Source organism: Odocoileus virginianus, chromosome X (assembly GCF_023699985.2).
Source record: "Odocoileus virginianus isolate 20LAN1187 ecotype Illinois chromosome X, Ovbor_1.2, whole genome shotgun sequence".
Lineage (NCBI taxonomy): Eukaryota > Metazoa > Chordata > Mammalia > Artiodactyla > Cervidae > Odocoileus > Odocoileus virginianus.
The window spans coordinates 25,119,761-25,136,681 of NC_069708.1; the positions used below are offsets into that span (position 1 = coordinate 25,119,761).

Sequence of the window (16,921 nt, forward strand, 5' to 3'; positions counted from 1 at the left end):
CCTGAAAATCAACTCCTCTTAGCTCCATCAGAGAACTGAGGTCATAGGGAAAGCTGAAGAAACAGACAAGCAGACACAGAGAATCAAAACATATAGGGCAGAAGCCCAAGAGCGGAAAAGTCCTTGGGAACCAGTGCAGGGCTATGACAACCTAATCGATAATTGGCAAATTGCTAGAGGTTCAGTGTGAACAGGCTTGAGAGTTAAAAATTTTAAGTAGGCCCAGTCCTAGGGGACTCCCAAGCTTTTAGGAGTTTTACCTACAAGAGCCTTACTCACAGTGAAGATCTGAGAAAAATTCCATCATGTTACTGTAATTCTGAAAAGCCAAGAAAATTAGCCATTTAAAAATATGCACAGAGCATTTCATTCCTCTTAATAAGGCCTACCCTCAAGAGAAACTATTTAACCAGAGTTTGATTGACCTGGGAAAGGGGAAATTCACAACTCCAGAACTAGAATGACTCCTTGTCTCTTCTAAGGGGGGAAACTGAAACACAACTGAACAATATTTGTGAAGATCATAAGCCAGAAACACAGGCTCACTAAAATACTGAGCATTCACCCGAAGGAAACCAGAATTGAAAGAGACACATACACCTTGATGTTCACTGAAGCACTATTTACAATACCTGGGACATGGAAGCAACCTAGATGTCCATCGGCAGATGAATGGATAAGTAAGTTGTGGTACATATACACAAAGGACCATTACTTGACCATTAAAAGGAATGCATTTGAGTAAGTTCTAATGAGGTATATGAACCTGGAGCCTATCCTACGAGTGAAGTAAGTCAGAAAGAGAAACACCAATACAGTATATTAATGCATATATATGGAATTTAGAAAGATGGTAATGACAACCTTATATGCAAGAGAGCAAAAGAGACACAGATGTAAAGAAGAGACTTTTGGACTCTGTGGGAGAAAGTGAGGGTGGGATGATTTGAGAGAATAGCATTGAAACATGTATATTACCATATGTAAAATACATGACCAGTACAAGTTCGATGCATGAGCAGGGCACCCAAAGACAGTGCTCTCAGACAACCCAGAGGGATAGGGCAGGATTGGATGTGGGAGGGAAGTTCAGGATGGGGGTACATATGTATGCCTGTGGCCGATTCATATTGATAAATGGCAAAAATCATCACAGTACTGTAAAGTAATTATCCTCCAATTAAAATAAATTAATTAATTAAAAAATAAAATAAAGTACTGAGACATGATTGTAGAATTATAGAATGCTACCTCCTCACAATTTACCACCACATCAACAGACTTCCTGGATAATAACACAGGAATGTGACTAAAAGAACTATTCTCAAAAATATTTAAGAAGACTCTAAGGAAAACAAAAGACAATCAATATAATAAAAAGAAGAACACCAGAGGTAAGTTGAGCTTCTGACATGTACAGTAAAAGCAAACAAAAAACAGAGACTAAACTCTCATCAGATAAATAAAACCTCTCACTAAAACCTGCTTATCTCAGTTCCTTTTATCCACCATGTCTAGCTTGGAACGAAAATTGTTAGAAAACATTGAAAGACGAGGGCAGTCTTAAGATGGTGGAGGAATAGGACAGGGAGACCACTTTCTCCCCCACAAATTCATTGAAAGAACATTTGAACGCTGAGCAAATTCCAAAAAAAAAAAAACCTTCTGAATGCTGGCAGAGGACACCCAGAAAGGCAACCCACTGTCTTCGAAAGGAGGTAGGACAAAATATAGAAGATAAAAAGAGAGACAAAAGAGTTAGGCACAGAGATCCATCCTGGGGAGGGAGTCATAAAAGAGGAGAAGTTTCCAAACACTAGGAAACCCTCTCAGCAGTTGGTCTGTGGGCAGTTTTGGAATCTCAGAGGGCAAAATAACTGGGAGGAAAAATAAATAAATAAATAAAACCCACAGATTATGTGCCCAATGGAAATTCCCAGTGGAGAAATAGCCAAGACACTTGCATTGGCCACCAGCAAGCAGGGGATGAACAGGGAGGCACGGGCTGCATTGCTTAGAGTAAGGACCAGACTGAATGCCCTGAGGGCAATCTGAGGGAGTCAATGTGAAACAGCAACCCAAACTGTGGGATAGCCAGAGAGAGAGAGAAAAGAAAGAGAGAGACAGTGTGAGAGAACTTTCCCATGAAAAGCCCTAACATAAAGCACTGCCAGGCCCCCTCACAGAACAAAGGACTGAGAGAATACCAGAGGAGAGCTAGCTGGAAGCAGACTAGCCCATGCCCTGCCAGAGGCAGGTGGATGGCAGCCAGAGCTGGAAAGGGGCAAACACAGTCCCAAAGATGGCATCCTCCACCAAACTGAGAGGCTCCCAGTGGCCAACCAAGTCTTCCTGGGATCCTGGACGGATGACATCCACTGGGAGGATTGCAGCCAGAGATCAGCTCTCCGGAAGAGACACACAGCACACCTGAGGGCACACCCAGGAAACCGAGCAGCTGGGACAGGGGAGGTGATAAGATGCACTGCACATAAGGAGAGTGCTCTCACCAAGCACCTGGTCGCCTGAGCCGCTCAGGCCAGGGAAGGGCACAAAACGAAGGTCCAACCAAGTCTGCACCTTTGCGGACTACCCAAGAACCGGAACCTGAGTGGCTTAGACCTGGGAAATGCACGCAACCCAGGGCCCGCATTAGATAATTCCCCTGCAGAGTAAACTGGAGCCTAAGCAATATAGACTGGGAAAACACACACACCTTGAGCGGGGGCAAACCCAGTGTGGCCGAGACACTGCAAGCACTCCCCACACACGCCAGTGATATTTGTTTGCAGTGTTCCTCCCTCCCCACAGCATGACTGAACAAGTGAGCCTAATTAAGTGACCACCTTTGCCCCCTTCTGCCAGGGCAGAAATTAGACTCTGAAGAGATTTGCAAACAGAAGAAGCCAAAATAAACAGAGGGAACCGCTTTGGAAGTGACAGGTACAACAGATAAAAACCCTGTAATTAGCACCGACTACATTGGAAGGGGCCTATAGATCTTGAGAAGTATAAGCTAGAACAAGGAACTGTCTTAAACTGAACAAACCCCACACTGCCTGCAACAGCTCCAGAGAAATTCCTAGATGTATTTTTACTATTATCATTTAAATTTTTCTAATGTTTTTATTTTTAAGTCCTCTATTACTCCTTTAATTTTCATTGTTATAATCTACTATTACTTTGCAAAAAAAAGGCTCTATGTTTAAAGCAAACTTCATATATATTTTTTATAATCTTTGTGGTTTTGTTTTATTTTGTTTTTAATGTACTTTTTACAGTCTAACCTCTACTCTACATTTTTAATCTTTGCTTTTTGGTATTTGTTATCAATTTTGTATCTTTAAGAATCCAATCTTCAGTACCCATTTTTACTTAGGAGTGTGATTACTGGCTTGATTGCCCTCTCCCCCTTTTGACTCTCCTTTTTCTCCCCTAGGTCACCTCTATCTCCACCCTGCCCCTTCTCTTCACTACCCAACTCTGTGAACCTCTTTCAGTATTCTGGACTGCGGAGAAAACTTAGGGAACTGAACACTGGCTAGGTCTGTCTCTCTCTTTTTGACACCCCTTCTTCTGAAAGATATGGGAATACCAGACCACCTTTCCTGCCTCTTGAGAAACCTGTATGCAGGTCAGGAAGCAACAGTTAGAACAGGATATGGAACAACAGACTGGCTCCAAATAGGAAAAGGAGAAGTCAAAGCTTTATATTGTCACTCTGCTTACTTAACTTATATGCAGAGTACATCATGAGAAACAATAGGCTGGATGCAGCACAAGCTAGAATCAAGATTGCTGGGAGAAATATCAATAATCTCAGATATGCAGATGACACCACCCTTATGGCAGAAAGTGAAGAAGAGCTAAAGAGCATCTTGATGAAAGTGAAAGAGGAGAGTGAAAAAGTTGGCTTAAAGCTCAACATTTAGAAAACTAAGATCATGGCATCTGGTCCAATCACTTCATGGTAAATAGATGGGGAAATAGTGGAAACAGTGGCTGATTTTATTTTTCTGGGCTCCAAAATCACTGCAGATGATGATTGCAGTCATGAAATTAAAAGACGCTTACTCCCTGGAAGGAAAGCTATGACCAACCTAGACAGCATATTAAAACGCAGAGACATTACTTTGTCAACAAAGGTCCATCTAGTCAAGGCTATGGGTTTTCCAGTAGTCATGTATGGATGCGAGAGTTGGACTATAAAGAAAACTTAGTGCTGAAGAACTGATGCTTTTGAACTGTGGTGCTGAAGAAGACTCTTGAGAGTCCCTTGGACTGCAAGGAGATCCAACTGATTTCCTAAAGGAAATCAGTCCTGGGTGTTCATGGGAAGGACTGATGTTGTAGCTGAATGTCCCATACTTTGGCCACCTGATGCGAAGAGCTGACTTGGAAAAGACCCTGATGCTGGGAAAGATTGAGGGCAGGAGGAGAAGGGGACGACAGAGGATGAGATGGTTTGATGGCATCACTAACTCAATGGACATGGGTTTGGGTGGATTCTGGGAGTTGGTGATGGACAGGGAGGCCTGACATGCTGCAGTTCATGGGGTCGCAAAGAGTCAGACACAACTGAGTGACTGAACTGACTTCTCCTCTCGGTCACCTCTATCTCCTTCCTCCCTCTTCTCTTCTCTATGTAACTCCGTGAACATCTCTGGGTGTTCCAGGCTGTGCAGAGCACATAGGGGTTTGATTACTGGCTAGACTGTTCTCTCCTCTTTTGATTTGCCCTCTTCTCTGCCTCGTCACCTCTACCTCCCTTCTCCCATTTCTCCTCTCCATGTAACTCAGCGAACCTTTCTGGGTGTCCCTCACTGTAGAGAATCTTTTCTCCATTAACTTATATGTTTTATCATCAGTGCTGTATAGATGGAGAAGTCTTGAGGCTACTGTAAGAATAAGACTGAAAACCAGAGGCAGGAGGCTTAAGTCCAAAACCTGAGAACACCAGAGAACTCCTGACTCCAGGGAACATTAATTAATAAGAGCTCATCCAAAAGCCTCCATATCTACACTGAAACCAAGCACCACACAAGAGCCAACAAGTTCCAGAGTAAGACATACCATACAAATTCTCCAGCAACTCAGGAACATAGCCCTGAGCTTCAATATACAGGTTGCCCAAAGTCACACCAAACCCACAGATATCTCAAAACTCACTACTGGACATTTCATTGCACTCCAGAGAGAAGAAATCCAGATCCACCCACTAGAACACTGATGCAAGCTTCCCTAACCAGGAAAGTTTGACAAGCTACTCATCCAACCACACCCACAGGGAGGACCCTCCACAATAAAGAGGAACCACAAACTGCCAGAATACAGAAAGGCCACCCCAAACACAGCAATCTAAACAAGATGAAAAGGCAGAGAAATACTCAGCAGGTAAAGGAACATGATAAATGCCTACAAAACCAAATAAAAGAGGAGGAGATAGAGAGTCTACCTGAAAAGAATTCAGAATAATGATAGTAAAAATGATCTGAAATCTTGAAAACAAAATGGAGGTCCAGATAACTGGCCTGGAGACGTGGATTGAGAGGATGAAAGAAATGTTTAACAAGGACCTGGAAGAAATAAAAAAGAGTGAATAAATAATGAATAATGCGATAAATGAGATAAACTCTCTGGAGGGAACCAGCAGGAGAATAACTGAGGCAAAAGATAGGATAAGTGAGGTAGAAGATAGAATGGTAGAAATAAATGAAGTAGAAAGGAAAAAAGAAAAAAAAAACATTAAAAGAAATGAGGACAACCTCAGAGACCTCTGGGACAATGTAAAACGCACCAACATTCGAATCATAGGAGTCTCAGAAGAAGAAGACAAAAAGAAAGGCCATGAGAAGATACTTGAGGTGATAATAGTTGAAAACTTCCCTAAAATGGGGAAGGAAATAGACACCAAGGTCCAAGAAACTCAGAGTGTCCCAAACAGGATAAACCCAAGGTGAAACACCCCAAGACATATATTAATCAAATTAACAAAGATCAAACATAAAGAACAAATATTAAAAGCACAAGGGAAAAACAACAAATAACACACATGGGGATTCTCATAAGGATAACAGCTGATCTTTCAATAGAAATGTTCAGGCCAGAAGGGAATAGAAGGACATACTTAAAGTGATGAAAGAGAAAAACCTACAACCCAGATTACTGTACCCAGGAAGGATCTCATTCAAATATGAAGGAGAAATCAAAAGCTTTACAGACAAGCAAAAGCTGAAACTGGAGCCTGTTATACAGAGTGAGGTAATTCAGAACTAAAAACACCAATACAGTATATTAACACATATATATGGAGTTTAGAAAGATGGTAACCATGACCCTATATACGAGACAGCAAAAGAGACAGAGGTGTAAAGAACAGACTATTGGGCTCTGTGGGAGAAGGTGAGGATGGGATGATTTGAGAGAATAACATTGAAACATGCATATTATCATATGAGAAATTGATTGACAGTCCAGGTTCGATGCATGAGACAGGGTGCTCAGGGCTGGTGCACTGGGATGACCCTGAGAGATGGGATGGGGAGGGAGGGTCAGGATGGGGAACACATGTATACCCATGGCTGATTCATGTGAATGTATGGCAAAACCACCAAAATAGTGTAAAGTAATTAGTTTCCAATGAAAATAAAAATTTAAAAAAATGAATACTGAGGGTTGATTTCCTTAAAATTGACTTGGTTCATCTCCTTCATGTCCAAGAGACTCTTGAGTCTTCTCCAGCATCACAGTTCAAAAGCATCAATTCTTCGGCACTCAGCCTACTTTATGGTCCAACTCTCATATAGGTACCTGACTACTGCAAAAACCATAGTTTTGACTATACGGACCTTTGTTGACCAAGTGCTTTTTAATACACTGTCTAGGTCTGTCTTAGCTTTCCTTCCAAGGAGCAATTGTCTTTTAATCTCATGGCTGCAGTCATTGTCCACAGTGACTTTGGAGCCCAAGAAAAGAAAACCTTTCACTGCTTCTAGGGTCAGGATGGGGAACACATGTACACCCATGGCTGATTCATGTCCATGTATGGCAAAACCCACTACAGTATTTTAAAGTAATTAGCTTACAATTAAAATAAATAAATTAAAAAAATAAAAGCTAAAAAAAAACAGTAAAAGAAAAAAAAAGAAACACAGAAAACATCAGAATCAGATATGGTAGACACTTTAGAATTATCAAACTGGGAATTTAAATAACTATGATTAGTACACTAAGGATCATAATGAATAAAGTGGATAACATAAAACAATGAATTGGATTAATGTAAGTGGAGAGATAGAAACTTTAAGAAAGAATCAAAAGGAAATTTTAGAAATCAAAAACACCATAGCAGAAATGAAGAATGGGATCTTTCTGACCCAAGAATTGAACCTGCATCTCTTACGTCTCCTGTATAGGCAGACGGGTTCTTTACCACTGCACCACCTGGGAAGGAGACCCAAGTTTGATCCCTGGATCAGGAAGATCCACTGGTGAAGGAAATGGCAATACACTCCAGTATTCTTGCCTGGGAAATCACTTGGATAGAGAAACCTGGCAGACTATAGTCCATGGGGTACAAAAGAGTCAGACATGACTCAGCGACTAAACAAAAACAAAACTATATATATATATATATATATATATATGCACAAATATATATATATATATATATTATATACATATATTTTCACATACACAACAAGGATATATCCAACAAGGATAGTATATATCTATTATATAATACTTTTATATTCAAAATAGAAAAAGAAATCATACATTTGACTTTAAAAAGATCAACAACTCAATTTAAAAAATGACAGAGGACATGAATAGAGATTTTTCCAAAGAATATATACAGATAGCCACAGGCACATGAAAAGATGTTCAACATCACTGATCATTAGGGAAATGTAACTCAAACGAGCTACAGTGAGCTAACACCACACATCTGTCAGAATGGCTATTACCAAAAAGACAAGAAATAACAAGTGTTGGTGAAGACATGGAGTAAAGAACCCTCATTAACTGTTGGTAGGAATGTATACTAGTGTAGGCTCTAGAAAACAATATGGAGATCCCCTAAAAAATAAAAAAACTACCTTACAATCCAGAAATTCCACTCTGAATATTTATGTGAAAAAAAATGAAAATACTAATTCAAAAAAATATATGGATCATATGTGCAGCTTTATCTACAATAGCCAAGATATGGAAGTTCAACCTAAGTGTCTATAGATGGATGAATGGATAAAGAATAAGTGGTATATATATATACAGTGAAATACTACTCAGACATAAAAAGAATGAAATCTTCCTATTTGTCACAACTTGGATGGACCTAGAGGGTATTATGTTAAGTGATATAAGTAAGACAAAGAAACACAAATACTATATGATTTCACTTATATGTGGAATAAAAAAAATGCAACAATATAACCAAACAAAGAGGTCATTTATCAGTGGAGTAGCAGTTGAGGGGACGAGAGACATAGGTAAGGGAGATTAAACTGCCAGATACATTATGAAATGTATAGTATGGGGAATATAGTTAATAATTATATAATATCTTTGTAAGCTGACAGATGAAAACTGTACTTATCTGGTGATCACTTTGAAATGTAAAGAAATATTGAATTACTATTTTATGTACCAGGAACTCATACAGTGTTGTAGGTCAACTGTACTTCAAAAACACACAAATTCAGAGAAAAAGAAATCAGCCTTATGGTCACCAGAGACAGGGCATGGGGGAAAGGGGGAACTAGATGAAGGTGGTTAAAGCTATAAACATCTAGTTAGAAGATTGATAAGTACTCAATATGTAATTTAAAACATGACAAAGATAATTAACTCTGCTGTATGTTATATATGAAAGTTGTTAAGAGAAGAAATTTTATTTTCTACTTCTTTTACGCTGTATTTAAATGAGACTGGATTTTTACTAACCTTATTGTGGCAATCACTTCACGATATAAGTAAGTCAAATCAGGCTTCCCAGGTGGCGCAAGTGGTAAAGAACCTGCCTGCCAATGCAGGAGACATAAGAGATGCAAGTTCATTCCCTGGGTTAAGAAGATCCCCTGGAGGAAGTCATGGCAACCTATTCTAGTATGCTTGCAAGGAGAATCCCATGGATACAGGAGCTTGGCAGGCCACACTTCATGGGGTTGCAAAAGAGTGGGACGTGACTGAAGTGGCCGAGTATTTAAGTTAAATCATTATTCTGTATACCTTAAACTTCATTTCAGTCGTTCAGTCATGTCAGACTCTTTGTGCCCCATGGACTGCAGCACGCCAGCTTTCCTGTCCATCACCAACTCCCAGAGCTTGCTCAAACTCATGTCCATCGAGTCAGTGATGCCATTCAACCATCTCATCCTCTGTTGTCCTCTTCTCCTCCTGCCTTCAGCCTTTCCCAACATCAGGGTCTTTTCCAATGAGTCAGTTTTTCACATTAGGTGGCCAAAGTATTGGAGTTACAGCTTCAGCATCAGTCCTTCCAATGAATATTCAGGACTGATTTCTTTTAGGATTGACTGATTTGATCTCCTTGCTGTCCAAGTGACTCTCAAGAACCTTCACCAATACCATAGTTAAATAACAGCAATTCCTCAGCACTCAGGTTTTTTTATGGCCCAATTCTCACATCCATACATGACTATTGGAAAAACCATAGCTTTAACTAGATGGACCTTTGTTAGTAATGTCTTGCCATTTAATATGCTATCAAGGTTTGCAATAGATTTTCTTCCAAGGAGCAAGCATCTCTTAATTTCATGGCTAATTTCATGTGGTCTCTGCTGAGTTTTCTAAATTTGCTGGCATTTTCAGTACAGCACTTTCACAGCTTCATCTTTTAGGATTTGAAATAGGTCAGCTGGAATTTTACCACCTCCACTAGCTTTGTTCGTAGTAATGCTTCCTAACGTAAATCGACTTCACATTCCAGTATATCAGACTCTGGGTGAGTGACCACAGCTTCACGGTTATCTGGGTCATTAAGATTTTTTTTTGTATAGTTCTTCTGTGTATTCTTGCCACTTTTTCTAAATATCTTCTCCTTCTGTTAGGTCCATACCATTTTTGTCTTTTAGTGTGCCCATCTTTGCATGAAATATTCCCTTGATATCTCCAATTTTCTTGAAGAAACCTCTTGCCTTTCCCATCCTATTGTTTTCCTCTATTTCTTTCCATTGATCCCTGTGGAAGGCTTTCTTATCTCCCCTTGCTATTCCTTGGAACTCTGCATTCAGTTATTTATATCTTTCCTTTTCTCCTCTGTCTTTTGCTTCTCTTCTTTTCTCAGATAATTGTAAGGCCTCCTCAGACAACCATTTGTCTTTTTACATTTCTTCTTCTTGGGGATTTTTTTTTTCATTTATTTTTATTAGTTGGAGGCTAATTACTTTACAATATCACTACCTCCTGTACAATGATATGAACTTCTGTTCATAGTTCTTCAGGCACACTGTCTATCAGATCTAATCCCTTGAATCTATTTGTCACTTCCACTGTATAATCATAAGGGATTTGATTTAGGTCACACCTGAATGGCCTAGTTGTTTTCCCTACTTTCTTCAATTTATGTCTGAATTTTCAAAAAGGAGTTCATGATCTGAGCCACAGGCAGCTCCTGGCCTTGATTTTGCTGACTCTATAGAGCTTTTCCATCTTCAGCTGCAAAGAATATGATCAGTCTGATTTCTATATTGACCATCTGGTTTTGTCCATGTGTAGAGTTGTCTCTGTGTTGTTGGAAGAGGGTGTTTGCTATGACCAGTGCATTCTCTTGGCAAGACTCTGTTAGCTTTTGCTCTGCTTCATTTTTTACTCCAAGGCCAAAGTTGCTTGTTACTCCAGGTATCTCTTGACTTCCTACTTTTGCATTCCAGTCCCCTATGATGAAAAGGACACCTTTTTTTGATGTTAGTTCTAGAAGTTCTTGTAAATCTTCATTGAACCATTCAGCTTCAGTTTCTTCGGCATTAGTGGTTGGTGGATAGACTTGGATTATGTGATATTGAATGGCTTGTCTTGCAAATGAACAGAGATCATTCTGTCATTTTTGAGATTGCACCCAAGTACTGCATTTTGGACTCTTGTTTACTATGAGGGCTACTCCACTTCTTCTAAGGGATTCTTGACAACAGTAGTAGATATAATGGTCATCTGAATTAAATTCACCCATTCTGGTCCATTTTATTTCATGCATTCCTAAAATGTGGATATTCACTCTTATCATCTCTATTTGACCACTTCCAATTTACCTTGATTCATGGACCTAACATTTAAGGTTCTTATACAATACTGTTCTTTTCAGCATTGGACTTTACTTCCATCAACAGTCACATCCACAAACTGGGCATTGTTTTCACTTTGTCTCAGCCTCTTCATTCTTTCCAGAGCTATTTCTCCTCTGTTCTCCAGCAGAATATCACACACCTACTGACCTGGGGAGTTCATCTTTCAGTGTCATCTTTTTGTCTTTTTATACTGTTCATGGGGTTCTCAAAGCAAGAATACTGAAGTAGTTTGCCATTCCTTTCTCCAGTGGACCACGTTTTGTCAGAACTCTCCACCATGACCCCTCCATCTTGGGTGACCCTACATGGCATTGCTCATAGTTTCATTGAGTTAGACATGGCTGTGATCCAAGTGATCAATTGGGTCAGTTTTCTGTAATTGTGGTTTCCATTTTGTTTGCCCTCTGATGGGTAAGGATAAGAGGCTTGTGGAAGCTTCCTTATGGGAGAGGCTGGCTGTGGGGGAATATTGGTCTTGCTCTGATCCAATATTCTGTTGATGTGTGGGGCTGTGCTTCCTCCCTATAGTTTGGCCTCAGGCCCAATTGCCGTAGGGGTAGTGGTGTTAATCTCGACCTCCTTCAAAAGGACTTATGCCAGGACCATTGTATTCAGTATCTCTGACTCCATGGCAGGCCATGTTGACCCACATCTCTGTTGGAGATTCCTGGACACTCACAGGCAAGTCTGGCTCAGTCTGTTGTGGAGTCACTGTTACTTCTTTGGTATAATTGTTCTCCAGTTTGTAGGTTATCTGCTCAGTGGTGCTATGGTGGCGCTCACAGGCTATGCCTCCCAGGTCTGCTGCAGCCAGAGCCCCTGTCCCCACAGAAGGCCCCTGCTCACCCATATCTCTGCAGGAGACACTCAAACACTCAAAGTCAATTATATCTCAATAAAAATGGAAGGAAAAATAGTTATTTTGAATTGAGATATTATTTATGTATGAAATAGACACCATATTTAAACAATTAGTACAAATTATCATGCAAACTACTTAATTAATAATTTATTATATTACATATTCAGTTCAGTTCAGTCGCTCAGTCGTGTCTGACTCTTTGCAACCCCATGAGTAGCTGAGGCATTCAACTTAGACATTCTTAAAATCACAGACTTTTAGATGGTTAAATAAAAGTTAATGATTTTAAAAATGTCTAAGTTGAATGCCTCAGCTACATATCATCTAAATCAGATATGGGTAAGATAATTCATCCTGAGGCAACGTGCTCCCCATCTGGCAACCTATGAAAACAAGTTAGGAGCTTCCAAAATAGAAATATGGGATGGGCATAGAACAAACACTCTTACTCTAAAAGACAGAAATAGAAAAATTGAAAGGGGGTACTAGTATTGATCAAGTCCCAAATCTTAAGGCCAGTTTGAGTGGGGATCCTACCTTCTAGACATATTTGGTAGTGGTCAGGTCCCCAAGGCTTTGGACAGCCCTGCTCCCATGGTTTGGTTGGCAGAGACTATTCAGCAGCTCTCTTGGGTCAGAGTTCAGGGCAGGTGACTCTCCAAGGCTGGAACTGCATACATGTGGTTTTACAAGACTGGAGTAATGGAGGCAGCCCCATCCCCACAGCACCACTGGGCATTGGACCAGTGGGGGAAATCTCTGGTGGCCATGCCTTCACAATAGTCCTTTGTCTCCATCTACCAACATGCATGTGGAAGTAGTCATATCTCCACAGCTCTTGCACTCTGCATGCTGGCACTTGCATTGGTGAACACAAAGTTTAGTGCCTGTGCCCTCCAGAGGGGCAACCACTTCAAGCCTGTGTCTATGCTTTTCCTGATATAATCCTCTTCTCTCAGAGGGGTGTCTGGCATATAGTAGGTAAGCTTCATTCTTTTGCACTAAGTAAAGGCAAAAAATTCCTGGCTACAGAATCAATACTTCAATTGCTTGAATGAAAATATCTTCCTGTATAAATTGGTAACTGGTCTATTCCGAAGCTTACTGCAGCTTTATTCATGTAAAATCTTGGCCCTGTCCAAGACCTGTCCATTCTCAGTGAAAGTAAAGTGACCACCAATTTAGCCATGTGTCCTATTCAGGCTCCTTAATTTTCATAAGAATCTATCAATCCCAATTTCAGCTCATTTGATTGTAAAGCATGTGCATCTGCATGTAACTGACATGGTTATGATTTCTGCATTCCAATTACTTCTCAGAGAATGACAATTTCAGCTTTATATCAGCTAATTTTTATAAATAACTTTGTGACCAGGTAGTATTTACAGAGAATTATTAGAGAAACATGCAGTCAAGATACTCAAGTGACTGAAATTTTCCTTTCTATCCAAACTACCCTCTGAATCTGTGGTTAACCACAGCAGTGATGGTTGGAGTAATTCTTCTCTTTTCTACTCATTTGGACCTGAAAATTTTGAGCAAGAATTTAAACCAATATCTTACAAACTCAAATTTGACTCCTCCATGTCTATAATGCAATCAAAGCAACAAACTGAAAAGTTATTAGATCTAGTAAAAGCCAATGTAGTTCAAAAGAAGGGAGACACCACTCTGAAAAATCAGAATACAAGGATTCCTCTGAAAAAAAAAAAAATTGTAAGAAATAGAAAGTTTTAAAATTTTGGTGAGAAGTTGTCAATATGATGGAAGGTGACTTCAATAAAAATCAGATACTAATGAAGATAAAAATTATTCTTAGCCTAGGGATAGAAGATAAATAAAGATTTACAATGATGTGCTGGTAAATGTTTAATGACCGAGTTGCCTGGGGAAGGAGGCGAGCCTTGATTTGCAACATATATCTACTTCTGTGGTGTGGGGCCAATTCCAAGTTACCACGTAATTTCAATAAATTTGAGAAATAATGTGCACAATCAGGTCTCATGAGCCAGTATGTGCTCATCCAGTACACCACTGAATCTGTCCCGAATGATCAGTTGATATCACAGTTAAAGCTTAAGGTCAGAAGCCAGAAAGGAACCCTTCTTTGTTGTTCAGTCACTAGATCACATCTAACTCTTTGCAACCCCATAGGCTGTAGCATGCCAGGTATCCCTCTCCCTTTCCCAGAGTTCACAAAAGTTCACATCCATTGAATCGGCGATGCCATCCAACCATCTCAACCTTCTTTTATCATTACTACTTATCACTGGGTCAGAGTGTTTTGAACAATGATTCTCAAATCTAGCTTCTAGAAATTTCTCAAGAAGCTTTTAAAAAAAGAATGCCCAGGTTCCAATCTATGTAAATTAATCAGAATCTCAGGAGGTGAGTCTTGGTTGTTTCCTAAAGTCTCCAGATGATTTTAATGAATGGCAAAGAGAGTGAATACCTAGGATGTGTAATGCAATTAAACAAGAAAGGGAAATTAAAGCTGTTGGAAAGGAGACAGAGTAACATTTATTTATCTAAGATATAAGTTTCTCTCTGAAAAACCCAAGATAAACAATAAAGAAAAGTTGTTAAAATTCACAGGAAACCTTGTTAAAATCCCTGGTCAGAAAGTAAAGATATGAGAATTATAAGCATCTTAAATACTAGCAGTAATCAATTCAAAAGTTTATTAGGAAAAATGGCACACTGTACATGTATGTGTGTTATTTATACAATCAAGCCTAGGAATAAATATGCATATGCATTTAGGACTTATCTAGATAAAAGTCCAAAATATAAAAAGAAAACTACATAAATGAAAACAAATACTGTGATTTTGGACATACAGACTAAATATTGAAAAGTTATCAACTTGACTCCAATTAAGTTTAAGATTTAACATGATTCAAATAAAAATGTCAAAAAGCTTCTGTTTTCTGGAACATGATAAAAAGTTTATGTGGGACAATCAGTGGGCAAAAATGGCTGAAACATTTTTTTGAAGAATAATATGTAAGGAGAATTTGTGCTACTTGATAAGAAAATGATTAATGATGCTCCAACAGTAACAAGGTCATACTAGTACAAGAACAAGTGGAAAAAGTGAAGAGCTCATGAAAAGATCACCATGTAAATATAAGAACTTAATACACAATAAGTTCAGTCATTCAGTCATGTCCGACTCTGTGACCCCATGGACTTCAGCATTTCAGGCTTCCCTGCCCATCATCAACTCCCATAGCCTACTCAAATCCATGTTCATTACTTCAGTAATGCCATCCAAGCATCTCATCCTCTATCGTCCCCTTCTCCTCCCACCTTCAATAATACACAATAAAACATTATAAATTATTGAATAAAGAAGAGATGTTCAATAAATGGAGCATAGAAAATTAACAATTTGGAAAAAAATTAAGTTAGATTCCTATTTTACAGTCAAACAATATAGTTAATTTCCAATTAACAGAAGACTTAAAATGTAAAAAAATAAAATAAAAACGATCATTCAATTCACAGAAAACACAAATGAATTTTTACAGGCTCTTGGCTTTGGAACGGCATTCTGAGTATGTCTCACTCCCATCCTGCTATTGCAGAACCCCTTACCCTGTTTCAGGTGCTTTCCTGGTGGCTCAGAGGGTAAAGCATCTGCCTGCAATGCAGGAGACCTAGGTTTGATCCCTGGGTGGGGAAGATCCCCGGGAGAAGGAAATGGCAACCCAGTCCAGTATTCTTGCCTAGAGAACCCCATGGATGGAGAAGCCTGAAAGACTACAGTTCATGGGGTCGCAAAGCGATGGACATGACTGAGTGACTTCACTTCACTCTGAGTATGTTAGAAAATTAAGTTTTGTATGCACCCTGGAGCATGTCATGAATATACTGCAAAGTTGGCAAGGTCTAGAAATTGACACAGAAATGACCACTTGAGAGATATAATGGGTCATGATTTGATGAAGAACTTTTACTGAAACTATGCATCCCCAAAATGAGCCTATAGTCAGGTGAAAAACTGCATCAGAGTCATTTGGGAAGCTTTGTGAAATACAGATTCCTGTATCTCAAGACAAGAGATTTTTTCATCAGGTCAAGGATTAAGCCTGAAAGGTTTTGTTTTGATTTTTAATAACAACTTTTCACATGTGATTCTAGGATGAGCCTGCTTTCCTATTGTGTAATATGATAGACAGGGCTTCCCTGGTGGCTCAGCAGTAAATAATCTGCCTCTCAATACAGGAGACATGGGTTCAATCCCTGGGTTGGGAAGATCCCCTGGAGAAGGAAACAGCAACCCACTCTAGTATTCTTTCCTGGGAAATCCCATGGACAGAGGAGCCTGGTGGGCTACAGTCCATGGGGTCAAAAAGAGTCAGACACAACAATGACTAAACAACAACAAAAGCAACAACAATATGAAAGATAATAAGATTGGGAATATAAACAATCATATCTTGGTCAAGGTTATAAAAACCACTCCAAATGAGGGCATAATGATTTTTCCCCTCACATTTAGAGGTAAAAATCCCCAAACAAAAACACAAGAACAAAAACACACCCCCCCCCAAATAACAAAAAGGTTACAGTGGTTCCTCTAAAACACCAGAGTCACGCCAGAGTATAACAATTAATGAAGAAAATATTAGTAACATGATATTACTATGAAAATTCTGGTTGCATTAATAGTAAGATAAGCTGGGATTACTTGCAATTGATGAAACTGACAGAGTGACAGGAAGAAAAGATAAGTGACTAACAAAAAGTG

The 16,921-nt window shown here is 39.4% G+C and overlaps 1 protein-coding gene across 7 annotated transcripts in view; it reads right to left on the minus strand.

The window, feature by feature from the left end:
* OPHN1 (oligophrenin 1) overlaps positions 1-16,921 on the minus strand; it is a 623,734-nt gene that overhangs the window by 147,219 nt on the left and 459,594 nt on the right. The gene's annotated exons all lie outside the window — the stretch shown is intronic.